Source organism: Ranitomeya variabilis, chromosome 6 (assembly GCF_051348905.1).
Source record: "Ranitomeya variabilis isolate aRanVar5 chromosome 6, aRanVar5.hap1, whole genome shotgun sequence".
Lineage (NCBI taxonomy): Eukaryota > Metazoa > Chordata > Amphibia > Anura > Dendrobatidae > Ranitomeya > Ranitomeya variabilis.
Genome location: NC_135237.1, coordinates 513,921,808 through 513,944,758, shown reverse-complemented (window position 1 = coordinate 513,944,758; position 22,951 = coordinate 513,921,808). Strand labels below are relative to the sequence as shown.

At 45.4% G+C, this 22,951-nt stretch overlaps 1 long non-coding RNA gene across 1 annotated transcript in view; it reads right to left on the bottom strand.

The window, feature by feature from the left end:
- Positions 1–22,951, bottom strand: part of LOC143781468 (uncharacterized) — a 47,581-nt gene that overhangs the window by 19,313 nt on the left and 5,317 nt on the right. The window contains exon 2 of the long non-coding RNA XR_013216727.1: positions 16,832–16,920. This is a non-coding gene — a long non-coding RNA (uncharacterized LOC143781468). The remainder of the gene's footprint in view (positions 1–16,831; positions 16,921–22,951) is intronic.

Below are 22,951 nucleotides of genomic sequence, written 5' to 3'. Positions count from 1 at the left end.
GTACCGCAAAAACCAGTCACAGAGTATGTGCAATCTGTTCTGTGGAGCTACCCACTACCTGGGTGAAAAAGCTCTGTACTACGTGCATAGAAAATACCATATGTGAAGAGTCCCCAAGATTTGCATCTGACTTAAAAGAGCTGATCAAAACCCAGGTGGAAGACGCGCTTAAAGGGGTCAAAAGTTCAAAAAGAAAGCGTAAATCCAGACATAGATCCCCAGAATTACGTAAGTTCTAGTGAGGAAGATAGCGACCGTTCCAGTTCAAACAGTTCACTCTCTTCACCCTCATCATCTTCATCCTCGGAGGGGGGGGGTCGAAGAAACTGATGCCTTAGTAAAGGCAGTTAGAGCAATAATGGGGCTGGTAGAGTCTCGGCCCAAAAAAAACGGCACAACTTAATGTTTGGCGGCCTAGGGCAAAGGAAACGGAGAGCATTTCCATTAAATGAGAAAATACAATCTTTAATAAAAAAGGAATGGAAAAGGCCAGATAAAAAAAAGTCCTCTTAACCCCAAAGAGAAAATACTCCTTCGATGATCCTGTCTGTTCTTTCTGGGGAAAAGCGCCAAAATTAGATGTTGCTATTGCAAAAGTGCCTTGCCTTTTGAAGACATGGGGACCCTGAAGGACCCCATGAGATATTTTTAAAAGGCTCTTGGGAGGCTGCCGGGGCAGGATTGAAACCAGCCATAGCTGCTACGTGCACTGCCAGAGCCTTAATGGTGTGGCTAGACCACCTAGAGTCACAATTAAAACATAAATCCCCCAGAGAATCAATTTTGGACTCGGTCTCAATAATGAAAGGAGCAGCTGTGTTCTTAGCGGACACCTCTACAGACTCAGTTAGGCTAGCGGCAAGGTCTATGCTCCATTCCCTGTGAAGGGGAATTCTTATTTGGGCCAACCCTAGACGATATTCTTGAAAAGGCAGGGGATAAGAAAAAGGCCTTCCCGGGGTTTCCCAACCAGTCCTATACTCGGCCCTTTCGGGGCAGAAGATTTATACGCAGGAAGCCCCCTAAAAATCAAAAAGAGGGATGGGAGGACAAAAGATTTAAGGGGAAAGGCTTCATGTTCAACAAACCCGACAACAAAAGACAACCCCAATGAAGGTGTGCCCCAGGTGGGATTGGAGGTTAACCTACTTTCTTCCAGCCTGAGAAAAAATATCAGGCAGCGTATGGATATTAAACATAATAAGAACAGGGCTAAAGCTGAAATTCCACACTGTCCCATCCCATCACTTTGTCATAACCCCACAAATGAAAATGGAGGCCGAACACCTAGCCCTCCAAAAAGAAATACAGAGTCTTTTAACAAAGAACGTCCTGCAGGAAGTCCCACAGGGGGAGAAAGGCACAAGGTTTTACTCCCCTCTATTTCTCCGGACAAAACCGGATGGAACTTACAGGACAATCATAAATTTGAAAAAACTGAACAAATACTTGGTGACTCAAAGTTTCAAAATGGAGACAATGAAAATGTGTGAGAACGCTTTATCCGTCTTGTTTCATGACTGTCATCGATTTAAAGGACGCATATTACCATGTGCCCATCCATTTAGATCACCAAAGATTCCTCAGGGTGGCGGTAATGATGCAAGGGGAGTTAAAACATTACCCATTCAGAGCCCCCCCCCCCTTCGGCCTAGCCATAGCCCCGAGGGTTTTTACGAAACTAATGGCGGAGGTCATGGCTCACATAAGAGAGCAAAATATACTAATCGTTCCATATCTGGACGACCTCCTGGTAATTGGCGAGTCCTCTCTCCATTGCAGTCAACAGCTGGACAAAGTGATGACATCCCTGACAAATCTAGGTTGGATGTTGAACCTAGCAAAATCCAGAATCCCCCCAACCCAAGTACTACAGTACTTAGGGATAAGGATAGACTCAAACAGGCAAGAATGCCGTCTCCCGGGGGGGAAAATTTTGAACGTGACACAACTAGTAGCACAACTGAGGGGATCCCCGGTCATCACCTTACGCAAAGCAATGTCCTAGGATCAATGACAGCCTGTATTCCAGCGGTCCAATGGGCCCACAGTCATACCAGGGATCTCCAATAGGAGATACTAGAAGCAGAGTCTCGCTTAAAGGGAGATTTAGAAAAGCACTTAAAAATCTCCTCAAAAACAATACGTTCCCTAGCTTGGTGGGTGTGCGGCGCCCCAGGGTCCTGGTCGTCACAGTGGTATTGCTTTTGTCTCGGGGAGAGTGATGCTACGTTTGGAGGCAAAGAAGGACAACTGCATCCAGATATCACAAAATGCAACACATTTCACACTCCAGGCCACCAGGGGGAGCTTCTGCTCCTATTTATTAGGTCACTCCCCATATATATATAACTGGTAGTCTGTAGGGAAAGTTAGGGTACTGTCTCACAGTGGCACTTTGGTCGCTACGACGGCACGATCCGTGACGTTCCAGCGATATTCATACGATATCGCTGTGTCTGACGCGCTACTGCGATCAGGGACCCCGCTGAGAATCGTACGTCGTAGCAGATCGTTTGAAACTTTCTTTCGTCGTCAAGTGTCCCGCTGTGGCGGCATGATTGCATCGTGTGACAAAGGTTGTATACGATGTGCGCACAGTAACCAACGGCTTCTACATCGCAAATACGTCATGAAATTATCGCTCCAGCGCCGTGCATTGCAAAGTGTGACCATAATCTACGACGCTGGAGCGATAATCAAGCTACGCTGCAACATCACGGATCGTGCCGTCGTAGCGACCAAAGTGCCACTGTGAGACGGTACCCTTAGTCAGTTCCAGACAGGAGTCAGTTCCTGACAGAGCTCCAGTCAGGAGTTCTGTTAGGAGTTCCAGACAGTAGTCTAAGGAGGACAGAAGGTTCAAGGAGCTGTGCATGCCCTCAGAGCTGCAGCTCCCAGAAAGATATATTGAAAGACAGAATTGTATTGCAGCGAGCGTGAAGGAAGTCGAAGCAAAGGAGAGGATACCAGAAGGGGACCAGCCCCGCTCAGGCTGCCTCCTTCTGAGGCGCAAAATCCCGGTAGCCGAAACACCGAGGGAGTAAGGACTGTTATGGTCTGGTGATTTGGGAGCGACATGCGACTAGCTCTGAGCAGGTGGTAACTATACAGACCGCAATCCCTAATCTTAACACAAACACTAGCAGTAGCCGTGGGATGTTCATGTCACTCCCTGGACACCTCGTCACAGCCGGAGAACTCGCTACCCCTAAAGGTAGAAAGAGGAAAGCTATCTTGCCTCAGAGAAAATCCCCAAAGGATAGGACAGCCCCCCACAAATAATGACTGTGAGAGGAGAAGGAAATTACATATGTAGTATGAAACAAGCAAAGGAGGCCACCCCTAGCTAGATAGATTTAGTAAAGGAAAGTACACTGTGCGGTCAGTAATAAAAACTAGGAAAAAGTCCACCGCAGAGAAATGCAAAAATCTCCACACCTGACTAAAGGTGTGGAGGGCAAACTCTGCTGCCCAGAGCTTCCAGCATAGCTGAATAGATCCATACTGATAAGCTGGACAAATGAGCAAAACATAGAAAGTACTGAACAATAAGTCCACAACAAGTGAACTGCAAAAGGACAAGCAAGGACTTAGCTTTGCTGAACTGGTCAGAGTGTCAGAGACATCCAAAGAGCCGTGACTGCAAGCTGGGACAATTGACAACTGGCATTGATTGAGGGATAAGGCCAGACTAAAATAGCCGAGCCAGTAAGACGATCAGTGAAAACAGCTGCTGATGCTAAATCCAAGAAGCAGCCATACCACTCAAAACCACAGGAGGGAGCCCAAGAGCAGAATTCACAAAAATGCTACTTACAACCACCGGAGGGAGCCCAAGAGCAGAATTCACAACAGTACCCCCCCCTTGAGGAGGGGTCACCGAACCCTCACCAGAGCCCCCAGGACGATCAGGACGAGCCAAATGAAAAGCACGAACCAAATCGGCAGCATGGACATCGGAGGCAACCACCCAAGAATTATCCTCCTGGCCATAACCCTTCCACTTGACAAGATACTGAAGCCTCCGCCTCGAAAAACGAGAATCCAAAATCTTCTCAACCACATATTCCAACTCCCCCTCAACCAACACCGGGGCAGGAGGATCAACAGATGGAACAACAGGTACCACATATCTCCGCAACAAAGATCTATGGAAAACATTGTGGATGGCAAAAGAGGCTGGAAGGGCCAAACGAAAGGACACTGGATTGATAATCTCAGAAATCTTATAAGGACCAGTAAACCGAGGCTTGAACTTAGGGGAAGAAACCTTCATAGGAACATGACGAGAAGATAACCAAACCAAATCCACCACACGAAGCCGAGGACCAACACACTGACGGCGGTTAGCAAAGCGCTGAGCCTTTTCCTGAGACCACGTCAAATTGTCTACCACATGAGTCCAAATCTGCTGTAACCTGTCCATCACGGAATCTACACCAGGACAATCAGAAGGTTCAACCTGCCCTGAAGAAAAACGAGGATGGAAACCAAAATTACAAAAGAAAGGCGAAACCAAAGTAGCCGAACTGGCCCGATTATTAAGGGCAAACTCGGCCAAAGGCAAGAAAGTCACCCAATCATCCTGATCAGCAGACACAAAGCATCTCAAATCGGTTTCCAAGGTTTGATTAGTTCGCTCAGTTTGGCCATTTGTCTGAGGATGGAAGGCCGAAGAAAAAGACAAATTAATGCCCATCTTAGCACAAAAGGCCTGCCAAAACCTGGAAACAAACTGGGAACCTCTGTCAGACACAAAATTCTCTGGAATGCCATGCAAGCGAACCACATGCTGAAAGAACAATGGAACCAAATCAGAGGAGGAAGGCAATTTAGACAAAGGTACCAAATGGACCATTTTAGAGAGCCGGTCACAAACCACCCAGATAACAGACATCCTCTGGGACACAGGAAGATCCGAAATAAAATCCATGGAAATATGCGTCCAAGGCCTCTCCGGGACAGGCAAGGGCAAAAGCAACCCACTAGCGCGGGAACAGCAAGGCTTAGCCCGAGCACAAGTCCCACAGGACTGCACAAAAGAACGCACATCCCGCGACAAGGAAGGCCACCAAAAGGACCTAGCAACCAAATCTCTGGTACCAAAAATCCCAGGATGACCGGCCAACACAGAACAACGGACCTCAGAAATTACCCTACTTGTCCATCTATCAGGAACAAACAGCTTCCCCACAGGACAGCGGTCAGGTTTATCAGCCTGAAATTCCTGAAGCGCCCGCCGCAAATCAGGGGAGATGGCAGACAGAATCACCCCTTCCCTAAGAATGCCAACCGGCTCAAGGACTCCAGGAGAATCAGGCAAAAAACTCCTAGAGAGGGCATCCGCTTTAACATTCTTAGATCCCGGAAGATACGAGACCACAAAATCAAAACGGGAGAAAAACAGGGACCACCGAGCCTGTCTAGGGTTCAGCCGCTTGGCCGACTCGAGGTAAATCAGATTCTTATGATCGGTCAAGACCACAATGCGGTGCTTGGCTCCCTCAAGCCAATGTCGCCACTCCTCAAATGCCCACTTCATAGCCAACAACTCCCGATTGCCGACATCATAATTGCGTTCCGCAGGTGAAAACTTTCGGGAAAAAAAGGCACATGGCTTCATCAAGGAACCATCAGAATTCCTCTGTGACAAAACGGCCCCTGCCATAATCTCAGAAGCGTCAACCTCAACCTGAATAGGAAGAGAAACATCCGGCTGACGCAAGACAGGGGCAGAAGTAAATCGGCGCTTAAGCTCCTGAAAGGCCTCCACAGCCTCAGAGGACCAATTTGTCACATCAGCGCCTTTCTTCGTCAAATCAGTCAGGGGTTTAACCACACTAGAGAAGTTGGCAATGAAACGGCGATAAAAATTAGCAAAGCCTAAAAATTTCAGAAGGCTCTTCACAGATGTGGGTTGAATCCAGTCATGAATGGCCTGGACCTTAACAGGATCCATTTCTATAGACGAAGGAGAAAAAATAAACCCCAAAAAAGAGACCTTCTGAACTCCAAATAGGCACTTAGACCCCTTCACAAATAGAGCATTATCACGAAGGATCTGGAACACCATCCTGACCTGCTTCACATGAGACTCCCAATCATTGGAAAAAATCAAAATATCATCCAAATACACAATCAAGAATTTATCAAGATAATTGCGGAAAATATCATGCATGAAGGACTGAAATACAGAAGGAGCATTAGAAAGCCCGAAAGGCATCACAAGGTATTCAAAATGGCCTTCGGGCGTATTAAATGCAGTTTTCCATTCGTCACCCTGTTTAATACGAACAAGATTATATGCCCCTCGAAGGTCAATCTTAGTAAACCAACTAGCCCCCTTAATCCTAGCAAACAAATCAGAGAGCAAGGGTAAAGGGTATTGGAATTTGACCGTGATCTTATTAAGAAGGCGATAATCAATACAGGGTCTCAAGGAGCCATCCTTCTTGGCAACAAAAAAGAATCCCGCTCCCAATGGTGACGAAGACGGCCGAATATGCCCCTTCTCTAAAGACTCCTTAACATAGCTCCGCATGGCGGCATGCTCTGGCACAGACAGATTGAAAAGTCGGCCCTTAGGGAACTTACAGCCAGGAATCAAGTCAATAGCACAATCACAGTCCCTGTGTGGAGGAAGGGAACTGGACTTGGGCTCATTGAATACATCCTGGAAATCTGACAAAAATTCAGGAACATCAGAAGAGGGGGAAGAGGAAATTGACATCAAAGGAACGTCACTATGTACCCCTTGACAACCCCAACTAGTCACAGACATCGATTTCCAATCCAGCACAGGATTGTGTACTTGTAACCATGGAAAACCCAGTACAACAACATCATGTAAATTATGCAACACCAGAAAACGGCAATCTTCCTGATGTGCAGGAGCCATGCACATAGTCAGCTGAGTCCAATACTGAGGTTTATTCTTAGCCAACGGTGTAGCATCAACACCCCTCAAGGGAATAGGACTCTGCAAAGGCTGCAAAGAAAAACCACAGTGCCTGGCGAATTATAAGTCCATTAAGTTCAGAACAGCGCCTGAATCCACAAATGCCATGACAGAAAAAGATGACAATGAGCAAATCAGGGTCACAGACAGGAGAAACTTAGGCTGCACAGTACTAATGGTAACAGATCTAGCGGCCCTCTTAATACTCTTAGGGCAATCAGAAATAGCATGAGCAGAATCCCCACAGTAAAAACACAGCCCATTCTGACGTCTGTATTCCCTCTGTTCAGCTCTAGTCAAAATCCTATCACATTGCATAGGCTCAGGTCTCTGCTCAGAAGATGCTGCCATATGGTGCACCACTCTGCGTTCGCGCAGGCGCCGGTCAATCTGAATGGCCAGAGACATAGATTCGCTCAAACCAACAGGCGTGGGGAATCCCACCATAACATCTTTAAGGGCTTCAGAAAGACCCTTTCTGAAAATTGCTGCCAGAGCTTCCTCATTCCATTTAGTGAGCACAGACCATTTTCTAAATTTCTGGCAGTATACTTCTGCCGCTTCCTGACCCTGACACAGGGCCAACAAGGTTTTTTCCACATGATCCACAGAGTTAGGTTCGTCATACAATAATCCGAGCGATTTGAAAAAAATGCATCTACATTAAGTAATGCCGGATCCTCTGACTCAAGGGAGAATGCCCAGTCCTGAGGGTCACCACGCAGCAAAGAAATAACTATTTTAACTTGCTGAATGGGGTCACCAGAGGAACGGGGTTTCAGAGCAAAAAACAATTTGCAGTTATTTTTAAAGTTCAAAAACTTAGATCTATCCCCATAAAACAAATCCGGAGTAGGAATTCTAGGCTCTAAGGCCGGAGTCTGAACAATATAATCTTGAATACTCTGTACTCTTACAGCAAGCTGATCCACACGAGAAAACAACCCCTGAACATCCATGCCCGCATCCAAATCCAGAATCACCCAGAGATTAAGAGGAAGAAAAAAGACAAAACAGACTAAAGAAAAAAAAAATGGCTCAGAACTCTTTTTCTTTTCCTTCTTTTGAGATGCATTCAGCTCATTTTTGGCCAGTTGTACTGTTATGGTCTGGTGATTTGGGAGCGACATGCGACTAGCTCTGAGCAGGTGATAACTATACAGACTGCAATCCCTAATCTTAACACAAACACTAGCAGTAGCCGTGGGATGTTCATGTCACTCCCTGGACACCTCGTCACAGCCGGAGAACTCGCTACCCCTAAAGGTAGAAAGAGGAAAGCTATCTTGCCTCAGAGAAAATCCCCAAAGGATAGGACAGCCCCCCACAAATAATGACTGTGAGAGGAGAAGGAAATTACATATGTAGTATGAAACAAGATTTAGCAAAGGAGGCCACCCCTAGCTAGATAGATTTAGTAAAGGAAAGTACACTGTGCGGTCAGTAATAAAAACTAGGAAAAAGTCCACCGCAGAGAAATGCAAAAATCTCCACACCTGACTAAAGGTGTGGAGGGCAAACTCTGCTGCCCAGAGCTTCCAGCTTAGCTGAATAGATCCATACTGATAAGCTGGACAAATGAGCAAAACATAGAAAGTACTGAACAATAAGTCCACAACAAGTGAACTGCAAAAGGACAAGCAAGGACTTAGCTTTGCTGAACTGGTCAGAGTGTCAGAGACATCCAAAGAGCCGTGACTCCAAGCTGGGACAATTGACAACTGGCATTGATTGAGGGATAAGGCCAGACTAAAATAGCCGAGCCAGTAAGACGATCAGTGAAAACAGCTGCTGATGCTAAATTCAAGAAGCAGCCATACCACTCAAAACCACAGGAGGGAGCCCAAGAGCAGAATTCACAAAAATGCTACTTACAACCACCGGAGGGAGCCCAAGAGCAGAATTCACAACAAAGGACCTCTACGCCTTATTTCAGAGACCGGCAGGACAGCTAATTGCAGGTTACCTGTCCGCACCTACACCCAGGAGGCACGGTGACACCTACAGAGCCGGGTTATCTAAGAGACCCTATAAACAGGCTCAAGTCACCAGTCATACGGGTTTTGTCCTATCCTATACGGGGGACAGAGAGAGCGAAACACAACATCTGTGAGACCCTAATGTGAAGCCATAGGCAGTAAGGGACTACACCACCGCAGCGCAAAGGAAGGCTACTGATTTCCACCTGGACAAGGGAACTCTGGACTTGCCTCCAAACCGGCCGGACGCTGCCTGCCCTGTGATCTGGTACCCTGGACTGTGGATGCTGAAGTCTTCAGTAAAGGTAAAGAGACTGCAACCTGTGTCCTCGTTCTTCACTGCGCCATTCACCATACCACCCATACTGGGAAGCCCTGGGGTCATACTTAACCGGTGGGAAGGTATACCATCTAGCTGCCATAACATCACCCCAGCAGACCCCTTAAAGCAGCGTCGGTCACCCTGACCGAATACCACAGGTGGCGTCACAAACATAAATTCTATTCCTTTAAAGACCTATCCCTTTTACACCGACGTCCCAGGGCCACGGACTGGGTCAGCCACCGTGACATCCCCATGTGAACCGAAGGACCCGGTACCGAGTACCCCACGGCCCTTGGGGGGCGATCCAGGTGGATCCGGGCAACCTAGCAAGGGGCGTCCCTTGGGTATGGCCAATATCTAGACCACTGACCACAGACCTGAGCCCCTGGAGCTGGGGGGCTCATCTAGACAATCAGATTGCTCAAGGTCCTTGGTTGGAGTAGCAAAACTCGTCTCCTCAAATATGAAAGAACTCCTGGTGGCGAAATGTGCTGTCAATCACTTTTTAGACTCCCTCCAATCTCATCATGTAAGGGTGCTCTCAGACAACAAGGTGGTGGTAGCATATTTGAATCACCAAGGGGGCACCAGGTCTCAGGCATTGATGGAAGTAACGAGATCCATCCTGCTGTCAGCAGAGTCCAATCTAGCCTCATTATGGGCCCTTGATATCAGGGGCACGGAAAATCGAGCTGCAGCTTTTCTAAGTTGAACACAGCTGAGGCAAGGGGAGTGGGAGTTGAACCAGGGGGTTTTCAACCACATAGTACAGCTTTGGGGCCTCCTGGGGATAGACTTGTTTGCAAACAGTCTGAACAGAAGGCGCAACTTTTCTGGTTTAATCGACCCATTGGGGAAGCCCAGTGACCCTAGACGCCTTTTCAATTCCCTGGGATTTTCATCTAGCCTATGCCTTTCCCCCAATAGCGTTAATTCCCTTAGTGTTGAGGATGATTCGGGAGGACAGAGCAAAGGGTAATTAGGATAGCCCCCTTTTGGCCGAAAAGAGCATGGTTTTCGTGGCTACGGATAATGTCCATAACAGACCCTTGGGTTCTTCCAGACATTCTGAACCTTCTGTCTCGGGCCGGTGAATCATCCGCAAATAAAAAACTTGCATATGACGGCCTGGAATTTAAAAATGAGTTTTTGATTAAGAAGGGATTCTCTTCAAACCTAGTTCCTACTCTTCTTTCAAGTAGGAAACCTGTAACTACTAGGGTGTACGGGAAAGTTTGGAGGAGATTTTTGTCAGTCTTGGGTGCCAGTTTATCCGGGGAGATTCCAATCAAAAAAGTGCTAGAGTTCCTTCAGAAAGGGTTGGAAAAGGGGTTAGCAACAAGCACACTTAAAGTTCAAGTGGCAGCATTAGGAGCCCTTTACAACTGCGACTTAGCGGGAAATCGCTGGGTAATGAGATTTATTAAAGCCTCAAGTAGATCTAGACCCATTTTCCACCGCACTACGCCTCCCTGGGATCTAAACTTGGTACTCTCTGCATTGACCAGAGCACCCTTCGAGCCTTTGTCACAAGCCTCTCTAAAAATTGTATCCCTCAAAACCTCTCTTCTTGTAGCACTAACATCCGCTCGCAGAATTTGTGATATACAGGCTTTATCAGTATACCCGCCTCTAACCCAGATACTAGATGACAGAGTGGTCCTTAAGACCGACCCATCTTATCTTCCTAAAGTGGCGTCACGTTTCCATAGATCACAGGAAATCTCTTTGCCCTCTTTCTGTCCCAAACCAAGAAATAAAAAGGAAGAACTCCTACACACACTAGATGTTAAAAGATGCTTAATCCAATACCTGTCAGCCACGAGGGAGTGTAGGAGGGATAGGTCTCTGATTTTGTGCTTTCAGGGCCCAAAGAAGGGACGTAAAGCATCAAAAGCCACACTGACGAGATGGATAAGAGACGCTATCCTCCTTTCTTATTCCTTGTGTAATGAAGCCATTCCAGAGGCGGTTAGAGCTCATTCGACCAGATCGGTGGCAACCTCCTGGGCAGAGAGAGCCGGAGCCTTAATTGAACAGATATGTAGAGCAGCTACTTGGTCTTCTCCCTCTACATTCTTTAATCATTACCGCCTAGACTTGACCTCTTCTTCAGCCCTCACCTTTGGCAGAAGGGTTCTGCAGGCAGTGGTCCCCCCCCCCCAATGAACATTCTATGAAATTCTCTCCGTGGTTCCATCATGGGGGAAAGAGAAAATCGTAGTTACTTACCGATAACTGTATTTCTCTGATCCCATGACGGCACCCGTACATTCCCTCCCTTCGCGTGTGGTGTGCACACTAGGATTAATTATTAATATTTAGTCACGCGGTGCCTCTTATAAGCTTAAAAATCAAATATTTTGTTTAGTTGACCGTTTAAGTTACAGCTGAAGTTCTGTTAAGGCTCTGTAAACCAACTGATGTTGGAGAGAGGTACCGCCTTTTTCACCTGTAGGTTTCCTGTCCCTGAGGGCTGATCCCTCTCTCCGTAGTGCCGTCATGGGATCAGAGAAATACCATTATCGGTAAGTAACTACGATTTTCGAATTGAGGAAAAGGCAAATTGAAAACTTTGCTTTCTTCTTATTGCCTTCTCCTGTTTTGTGGGCCTCCACCATCTTCATTTTCAGAGTGCCCGTCAGGTGCTCAGAAGAACCCATGGCTGCTGTTTTTTTTTTTTTTTGCACAAGGTTAGAGGAGGCTGGGTTTTTATAAAGCTGGGAAATTTGCATCACCCGGCCTTTCCAAACTATGATGGTGAACAAGCCATAACCCTAACAGGCTAATTAAGGTCTGAAACCTTGGTCAAAGTTATCTGAGCACACACCTCTCCACGGGTGCCCAAACTTTTGCATTGGCCTATTTCCCTTTTTTGTATTTTTTTTAAATAAGAGATCTATATCTATCGATTACCTATTATTTTATTTGCCTAAAATACAAAGGAAATGTGTCATCTTTAACTTTGAGATCATTTCATCTTCAACTTGCTTAACTATTGACAGTAACAGTAATTTTGACCAGGGGTGCCCAAATTTTTACAAACCACTGTATGCAAAGAAAGGGATCCCCCAAGTGGAAGCCACTCAGAATGAGCAGGTTACTTCTTTTCTTAACAGCTTGAAAGCCGGAAACTGTTAAAAGCAGCTCCAATAGAGGGAACAAATGCAGAGTAAGTCATTTTTTAACATTACGTTATCATTTTTTGTAATGGAGTTTTTTTCTTTTTTTTTTGCCAGTTTTCAAATAAAATCCACCAGAAAGATGTTGTGCGCACATAACCGTATAGTTTCTATATATATATAGATATATGCACATAGTTCCTTTTTAGGGTTGAAATTACTTTGCTTCCTCTCTATATTGTATTGATGCAGAATTTGGTCCCTGTATATCCCAAGTAAATCAGTTAACTCTGCTGAAATCAGCAACTGATGAGAGATTTGGAAGAATCTTGTCCATGGTGTGCTGAAACTAGATGTGAATGGCTACATTCAGCCAAACAATTTCCACTTTAAAGCACCATTCCAGTGTTTTATTTCCCCGCTGGAGTGGTGCTTAAAATCCAAGTCCAAGTTATTCCCACTGCTGCGGTCCGTCCCCTGCAGTTCGTGACCTGCCGGCTGCTCCAATGTTTCATGGAGCGATGCTACTCCTATATCCAAATCCTACATACTGTAGCCGCCCACATAACTAGGAATGAGGCCTTCCAAACTAGGGACAAGAGGGAGGGCACTAACGATTTACCATGTACTCAGTGTATAAATAAAAACTGGCCATATTGTAAAATATGTAATTGGAATCAAGGAAGAAAATGCATTAAGATTACAGGAATTTGCACCATTGCTGCACAAGACGTCCCATTTCTAAATTCAATGGGGTTATAGAGGATTGAGAAATCTGAAACCAAATTTCTAGAGATTCACAGTACGTATCAGCCCACTTCACTATCCCCTAATGTTATTTTATTTTTTAAAACAAAAAAATAAAAATAAGCAGCATACATAAAGAAAAATGTTCATATGTAAAGTGCCATTGGAATAAATGGTGCTATAATAACAATAATTATTATTATTTATGTAGCACCATTGATTCCATGGTGCTTTACATGAGAAGGGGTTACATCAAAATACAAATATCACTTACAGTAAACAAACTAACAATGACAGACTGATACAGAGGGGCGAGGACCCCGCCCTTGCGGGCTTACATTCTACAGGATGGTGGGGAAGGAGACAATAGGTTGGGGGTTGCAGGAGCTCCGGTGTTGGTGAGGCGGTAGCTTCAGTAGTGGTGAGGAGGCAGCGGGGTCAGTGCAGGCTGTAGGCTTTCCTGAAGAGGTGGGTTTTCAGGTTCCGTCTGAAGGATCCGAATGTGGTGGATAATCGGATGTGTTGGGGCACAAAATTCCAAAGGATGGGGGATATTCGGGAGAAGTTTTGGAGGCGATTTGGTGAGGAGCGAATAAGTGTCGAGGAGAGAAGGAGGTCTTGGGAGAAACGGAGATTACGTGAGGGAAGATATCAGGAGATTAGGTCAGAGATATATGGAGGAGACGGGTTGTGGATGGCTTTGTAGGTCATTATTAGTAATTTGAACTGGATAATAATGAGGCCTAATACAGGGCTGTAATACGAACTTTCATAAGACCAGGTTCAGACGACGGTATGTAAAAAATCTACTTTTTTTTTTGTTATTCTAAAAAAAAAATGCCAACAATTTTAGTATAGTATCTGCACATGACGGGAGTGTTATTTCACAGTTGCATATTGTCTGGTGTGAGTTACCAAAAAAGTCTTTATTTCAGAAACTTTCCCCTCATACTGGAGCCAGGACCACATAAGGTAAGGTGTGGAGGTGAGCTTACATTTATGCCTTTTATGAAGTCATATGTTTTGATTTCCTCAGTTTCCTTTTATTGGTGCTTGCAGAGGGTAAATGGTGAGAGGGACTGGGCAAGGGGGTTACAAGGTGTCCTAACAGGAGCTGCCCCAATTGGCACAGAAAACTTGAGCATTTGTGTTCTAATAACTATTCTGCTCAGAAAAATAAAGGGAACACTTGAACAATACAATGTAACTTTGAATCAATCAATCACACTTCTGTGAAATCAACCTGTCCAGTTATGAAACAACACCGATTGTGAATCCATTTCTCCTGCCGTTGTGCAAACGGAACAGACAATAGGTAGGAATTATAGTAATTTAGCAAGACAACTCCTGTAAAGGAGTTGTTCTGCAGGGGGTGACCACAGACCATTTCTCTGTTCTCATCCTTTTTGGCTGTTGTTTTTGTCACTTTTGCATTGTCATTGCTCTCACCCCTAGAGTTACTGTACAGTAGCATGATGCGGTGTCTACAACCCACAAACGTTGCTCTGGTAGTGCAGCTCATCCAGGATGGCACATCAATGTGAGCTGTGGCAAGAAAGGTAGCTGTGTCTGTCAGCACAGTGTTGAGAGCATGGAGCAGATGCCAGGACACGTGGAGGGGGCTGTAGGAGGGCAACAACCCAGCAATAGGATTGCTTCCTCCTTCTTTGTGCAAGATGGAACAGGAGGAGCAATGCCAGAGCCCTGCAAAATGACCTCCCAACAAGCCACTAACATCCATGTGTCTGCTCAAATTGTCCAAAACAGACTCCATGAGGGTAGCATAAGGGCCCGACTTCCACAAGTGGGTGTTGTGCTTACCAGCCCAATACCCTGTAGGGTGATGGGCATTTGCCAGAGAACACCAAAATTGGCAGATTCGATGTTGGCACCCTGTGCTCTTCACGGATGAGAGCAGGTTCACACTGAGCACATGTGACAGAGTCTGGAGATGACATGTAGAGCATTCTGCTGCCTGCAACATCCTCACGCATAAACAGTTTTGCAGTGGGTCATTAATAGTGTGGGGAGGCATTTCTTTGGAGGGCCTCACAGCCCTCCATGTGCTAGCCAGAGGTACCCTGACTGCCATCAGGTGCTGGTATAAGAGCCTCAGAACCATTGTGAGACCATATGCAGGTGCAGTGGGCCCTGGGTTCCTTCTGATGCATAACAATGCTAGGCCTCATGTGGCTGAAATGTCAGCAGTGCCTGCATGATGAAGACATTGAAGCTATGGACTGGCCCGCCCATTCCCCAGACCTGAATCCAATAGAGCACATCTGGGACATCATGTCTCATTCTATCCACCAACACCACGTTGCACCACATGTTGTCCAGGAGATGATTGATACTTTAGTCCAGGTCTGGGAGGAGATCCCTCAGAAGAACATGGGCAGCCTCATCAGGACCCTGCCCACGTGTTGTAGGGAGGTCATAAAGGCATGTGGAGGCCACACACGCTACTGAGCATCATTTCCTTGTCCTGAGGCATATCCACTGAAGTTGGATCAGCCTGTAATTTGATTTTCCACTTTGATTTTGAGTATCCTTCCAAATCCAGACCTCCATGGGATATTAATTTTGATTTACATTGATCATTTTTTATTTTTTTCAAAGCATTCCATTATGTAATGAATAAAGATTTGCAATTGGAATATTTCATTCAGTGATATCTAGGATGTGGTATTTTATTGTTCCCTTTATTTTTTGCGTACTTTTTTGCCAGTTGAAACCACAGGGACCATTGTTGTTGGCCTGAAAGCCCTAACAAATATTTGTCAACAAAAGAGCGGTCTGCTCCCTCCGCTCTGGAGAAATATCTGAAAGATATTTGATATAGTAGTCAGATCCCGGCCTAAGCCTGGGGATATATGGCGTCTATGGCCGCAATACAGGTGACGCTGCCAAAAATCTCTGTATACCGCTGCTACATCACAGAATAATGGTAGCGAATGGGGGGGTCGCATTGTGACCCACAAAGTACCGAGACAAGCAAATTGCACTGATCCAACTGGTTCTGACATTTTGTGACTGGCTTGTTGCGGTACCTTGCGGGTCACAATACGACCCCATTTACTTGCATTATGCTGCAATGTAGCAGCAGCATTCAGCTATTGTTGATCTGACACTACCTAGCCCCAGCCTAATGCAGAACTCCAGGTTCTCATTTCTGCAACAAAGCTGAAAGTCTTAAGCAGTTTTGAGGAATTTGCGACTATCCTCCCTGGAGAGCACTGTATATGGGTGACCCTAGCATTGGTTATATCTTGGGAAAGCTGGTTGCCAACTGATATGGTCGCTACTACAGCTCCTATGCGAATGATCATGAGGCTTTCCCAGGATACCCAACACCAAATATGCCTCAATACATGGAGGCATGGCCTTCCTTCTCTCACATTTCTGCAGACCTGGCGCAGAGCAGGGATTTATACATCTGAGCCTGTATGGTGGATAATGGTGAATGCTACAAGAAGTGTGGTTATTACATGCTCGCCCAATACGGGGTCTAGTTAAGTTCAGACAAGTATTTTGGCATCAGCGTGATACTGTACAAGTGGGTAAGGTGGTGGGGCAAGGTGTTTGCACCCTAGGCGATAATGAGTCATTGCACATAAACAAGATAATCGCAAGCTACACCCTGTATTTAGCTAATGCTGTGTAATCCATGTACTGGTAATGGCAGGTGCAGACGTACCTGCCTGAGCATTGTGACTTCTAATACTGTATCATGTCTCCTCGGTTCTGGCTGAAATTCTGCTTCATGGATGGAGTTTCTCTGATACACTGCAGGATATATATATTTTTTTATTGAACTGCAGACAGACGTATTTCCCAAATCTACCATGTGGATGATGACTTGGGCCGCTCTTTGGCTGCAGTTTAACAATCCTATTGTGGCATATGCACAATCATGAGACCACGATAACCGGAAGCGATATTTGCCTGCATAGGTTCTCCGACCATTGCCTGCAGAAGTTCATAAACAATGATGAAACTGTGTTTTTCATGTATGGATTAAAAAAGTACAAATGACAAAGCTTCTCTTTTACTCTACAGTGTTAAACACTGATGTCATCCGTGTGCAATATGTAATTTTCTCGGATCTTTTGACTTTTATTATCCTTTTTTTTTTTTTTTTTCATCCATTTTGCTAGAAATAAAAACTGACCAATATAATGGGTACGGTACTTGTTCTATCTGTGAAAAACACGGGCATTTGAATGAGGCCTTAGGCTTTGTTCAGAAGAACATTTGAAAAATTTACTGTTTTTCATCTCAGAAAAAATACCTTTTTTAATCCGTATTCCATACCCTATGGGTCTCTAGCAGCCATGTTCATATTCTGAGGCTGCTCGACAGGAGACCTGCTAACCTCCTCTTATCTAATGGCATCACCAACTCCAGTTTTTTAATTAGCCGGCCTGGCTTGAGATTTGGGGAGACCACCAGGAAGGACTCAAAATATGGTACAGTAGACAAAGTGGCAGAAACAAAACACTGGCTTTTATTGAAAAACGGATTTAGATTTTGGAAAAATTAGACTAACGGTTCTTATAATGATAACAGCAACAATGGATACAAGGAGAAGTAGCTGGAGCATATCACACAAGCTGTGCTCCAGCAATGCAAAGTTCAACACAAACCGATTAACCAATTTCTACAAACTACTCTCTTCTAACTTCCTACTTGGCTTCCGATAATCTGCCGCGCTGCTACAACGTCATAGCTAAAGAAACCTGCTCTACACCTTAGGGTATGTGCACACGTTGGGGATTTTGCTGTGGATCCGCAGCGGATTTGATGCTGCGGATTTACAGCTGTTTTCCATGAGTTTACAGTACCATGTAAACCTATGGAAAACAAAATCCGAAGTGCACATGCTGCGGAAAAAAATGAGCGGAAACACTGCGTTGTTTATTCCACAGCATGTTTATTCTTTGTGTGGATTCCGCAGCGGTTTACACCTGCTCCGTTATAGGAATCCACAGGTGTAAAACCGCAGGTGTAATCCACACAAAAACCACATAAAATCTGTGGTAAATCCGCAGGTAAAACGCAGTGCTTTTTACCTGCAGATTTCTCAAAACAGGTGTGGAAAAATCCGCATCTACGTGTGCACATACCCTTACACAGTTGAACCCCGGTGTCTCACTCACAATTCTGGAGAAAGTATGGTAGCTTCTGCTTGGTTCCCTATGTAGTAGAGCCGAGTTTGTCGTGTTGAGCTGTTCCTTCAGGTTAATGGATCCATCTTCTTCCGGGGTCTGGACAAGTCTCGTTCCCACAGCGTTATTTTCTCTCTTAGGTTACAGGTGCCCGGGGAGAGCTACCTTAGCTGTGTGATGTGACCCTTTCTGGCACGGTCCTGGTGATTGATCTTGCTGTAACTGGGCACTATTTTCTCCCTTGAAGCAGTTCATTTTCCAGTCTCTGTCTTGGGACACACCTACTGTCCTGTCTCTCTCTTCACTTCATGAATAATGTATACCTATAAACAGGCACCACACATTGATGATATAAAAAGAAACACTTTATTAAATATCATAAAACACCAAACATGGTCAAAATAGCCCACAATAGGCAGCAGGTAAGAGACAACACATACAGGATAAAAAAGGTAGACACCTGGCATCAAAATCATGGAAAAATATCCTAAAAATTACTGACATGAAGTACACATTTTATATGCTTTGTATGTAGATAAAGGAAGTATGTTACCATATACTATAATAGTCCTTGCAAGGTAGTCACATCACAGTGTTACATACCTCTGGCAAATATAATTTTAGTGAAAGAGGGGGCTAACATACCAAATACGCCACATAGGGAAGATGGACAAGGACTATCATAACAATAGAGGTATAGTACTGCATCGGCTCATATTTACCAAGTAGAATAAATAGCCAGGCGTCCACCACACCCGACGCGCGTTTCGCAAGGAGTTGCTTCGTCCAGGGGTCCAGGGGCCTGGACGAAGCAACTCCTTGCGAAACGCGCGTCGGGTGTGGTGGACGCCTGGCTATTTATTCTACTTGGTAAATATGAGCCGATGCAGTACTATACCTCTATTGTTATGATAGTCCTTGTCCATCTTCCCTATGTGGCGTATTTGGTATGTTAGCCCCCTCTTTCACTAAAATTATATTTGCCAGAGGTATGTAACACTGTGATGTGACTACCTTGCAAGGACTATTATAGTATATGGTAACATACTTCCTTTATCTACATACAAAGCATATAAAATGTGTACTTCATGTCAGTAATTTTTAGGATATTTTTCCATGATTTTGATGCCAGGTGTCTACCTTTTTTATCCTGTATGTGTTGTCTCTTACCTGCTGCCTATTGTGGGCTATTTTGACCATGTTTGGTGTTTTATGATATTTAATAAAGTGTTTCTTTTTATATCATCAATGTGTGGTGCCTGTTTATAGGTATACATTAGTTATGTGCGGCTAACCACCGTGGGTTACATTATTGGTGTTGTGTTCACTTCATGAATAGACACATCTTTCTGCTTCTCGCTCAAACCAACACACCACAAGCTGCAGAAAGGGAAAGCACTTGTCCAAGTTCTTGGCAGGGCCTGACACCCTACATGCCTCCCCACTTAATGGATGCCATCCTCAGCCTTGCTGTATACTTCAGGGAGAAGGATAAGTGTCTCAATGCAACGATTTACGCAGCAGTGGCCCGTTGCCCACAATACATACAGGTGGATCTAATGAACGGATCAGCATCGTACCTATTTGGTGGAACCTCTACATTAGGCCTGCTGGATCTCCGAAGGTCTTGACTATTTTCAATTTGAGCAGTATAGATAGGACTGTCCTCTACAGCAGAAAGATGAGGCAGAGCCTGGGGTTCCTCTCCTCTGCGAACTGGCAATGGTTCTGTCAGGAACGTTGGCTTCCACGGACTGGGGACCTTCCATAGTCTCAGGAACGGTCCACCAGTCTTCACTAAAGTCACCTTCGGGGAAAGTCAGTCCTGATGAAGGAATAGATGTGGGATCTTCAGACCGGCATGACCGTAACCTATTCCTGTGTAGAGTTCTTGGATCAGATTCCTAATTTTCTACCTGTACTTTGTACACTAGGCCGTTGGAGTACATTCTCTTGATCACTTTGTATGGCTGCAAATTCCAAACATTCACTCAGCTTGCCTTTGTTAAGTCTTTACCACACCAGCACCTGGTCCCCAGGCTGGAGCAAAACTTCCTGAATTGGAGGCTGGCTGTTACAGGTCTTCTCTTGTAACCACTGGCCGGCTGACAATATTCTTTCACCCATGAGGTGGTAGATCGTTCAAATAGATCCTCCGGCTGTTCCAGATTTAGTTTGGAGATTTCTCGACCGGATCTACCAAGCAGCATGTACAGGGTATAACCCATGGAGATGTGGACCTCATTGTTAAAGGTCCAAACCAATTCTGGCATGTTTTCAGGCCAATGTTCTTTCTCGTCTTCTAATGTTCTCAATATTTGAAGCAGAGTCCGGGTAAAGCGCTTACAGACCCTATTCCTTTGGGGATGGTATGAAGTTGTCCTGGATCTTTCAATGCTGTACAGTCCCGCCATCACTTTACCCTGAAAAGACATTCCTTGGTCTGAGTGGATCGGCTTCAGATACCCGCAGACCCGGAGCAAATCTTAAGAGACGGCTCTCCCAGCAGACTAAGCTGTCTGGTCCCAAGTTGGGGTGACCATTGCAAACTTGGAGAAGTGGTCTGTCATGACCAGGCAGTACTGTGGACCTCTAGTTGACTGTCCAATGAAGAGGTAGTCTGTCATTAACACTTTAAGCAGTTGCTTAGTCTGTACAGGTGCCCTCTGTTCTGTGCTTTCAGTGAGGCCATGCACTCGGCACTGTCGGCAAACTTCCTCAACTGTTATCTCCTGCCACAGGCAATATATGCCAGTCACTGGAAGGTCTTTCCCAGTCCAAAGTGGGTTCTCAACTCATGAGCTTCTTTGGCAATTTCCTGTGCCTCTTTTCTGGGGTTAACTGCTTGCCACCTTGCCTCTAAATCAGCAGGCTGTTGCGCACATGCAGTATAGAATGGTTCCTTGAACTCAAAACCTTTCCCACTGGAGCAGCACGGACTTCAGCTCTGCATCTAGGTTAGCACTTTCTTCCTTGTCTTGTATCTTTTGCTAGGCTACCCAGCCTTTCGCTTGTTGCAACCCTGCATCTTCATCTTTCAATCGACCCAATTTTTCGTTAGTTCTCCCTAGTGACTTGGGTAGAGAGCGGGCTTCCCCACTTAACTGTGCTTTTTACTCTACTCTTCTTCCAGGAGTTTGCCGAGCTCCCTTTACGGACTTTCGAAAGTTACTCTTCACAGGCCCTCAGGGTTGGTGTTCTCCATGGCAGAAGTAAAGGTTCAAGAAGTCCTATTTTGCAAGGCGAGCTACCCAACGCTGCTCCAGGGCTCCCAGCTTGGCAGTGTCTAGATGGGCAAGCAGTCAGTCTGAACAAGGCTCTTGGCCCCTATCGGGTATTCTGCAAACTTTTCTGTCCTTGCGCACACCAGGGCAAGGAGTTCCAGCCGGAAGGAGATGTAGTTGTGAGGGTTTCACTTCGCATCCCGTAGGGACTTACGATAGGCGATAACCCTTTCTTGCCATTCTTTTATCTGTGAAATGTCTGTCCCAAGTCTATAGAGATTGCCATCAATGTATAGGAGGAACCAGCTGTCAAAATCTTCATAAGCCAGGATGGGGGCCGATGTCAAGGCTGTGCTCAGGGTATGAAAGGCCTCCTCCTGCTCCTATTCCCAGGGTATGCGTTGATTCTTGGGTACCCCAGCTGTCCCGCTTAGCTGCTCATTCAGAGGGCCCACTATATTTTTACATAGTCCTTGATGAACTGTTGATGGTCCTGGCCATTGCTGTGTCGCAGCTACCTAATTTGTCTTGCAAAGGCAGGACTCCGTCCTGGGACACCTTATGGCCCAGGTACTCTATATCCTCCTTGAAAAGCTGCCCATTCTACAATTTCTACAAACTACTCTCTTCTAATTTCCTACTTGGCTTCCAAGAATCAGGCCGTGTTAAAACCGCTCCCTAGTTCTGCTGCTGCTTGGCCCCGATGTAGTGGAGCAGAGTTTGTTGTGTTGAGCTCTTCAGGTTAATGGATCCCTCTTCTTCCGGGTCCGTTCAGTATAATGGACCCCCTATATTGCTCCATACAGAACAATGGACCCCCTATAATGCTCCACACAGAATAGTGAGCCATACATGATATAAATATAAAGTTCCATACAGTATATGAAGGCCCCAATATTGCTCCATATATAATGGGCCCCATATAATTCTCCATATATAATAGTCCCCATGTAAGGCTCCATACAGAATGGGCCCCATATAATGCTCCAGTATATGATTGGCCCCATATAATGCTCCATATATAATGGGCCCCATATAATGTTCCAGTATATGATGGCCCATATATTTATCCATATATAATGGGTCCCATATAATGTTCCTGTATATGATGGCCCATATATTTATCCATATATAATGGGCCCCATATAATGTTCCAGTATATGATGGATCATATATTTATCCATATATAATGGGTCCCATATAATGCTCCAAACATTTAAAAAAATAAAAATGAAATACCTTTCCTCGCTTGCCGCTGCTCTGCTCCGGACTCCTCAGCGTCGCCGTCTTCCGACTCTCTGCACTGTGTTTTCAGGCAGGGGGCACACACTAGTGATGTCATGACGCCCTGTGACCTGAAACATCAGAGTCGGATGATGCTGCAGCGGAGGAACAAGGAGAGGTAAGTATTGCATATAACAGGGC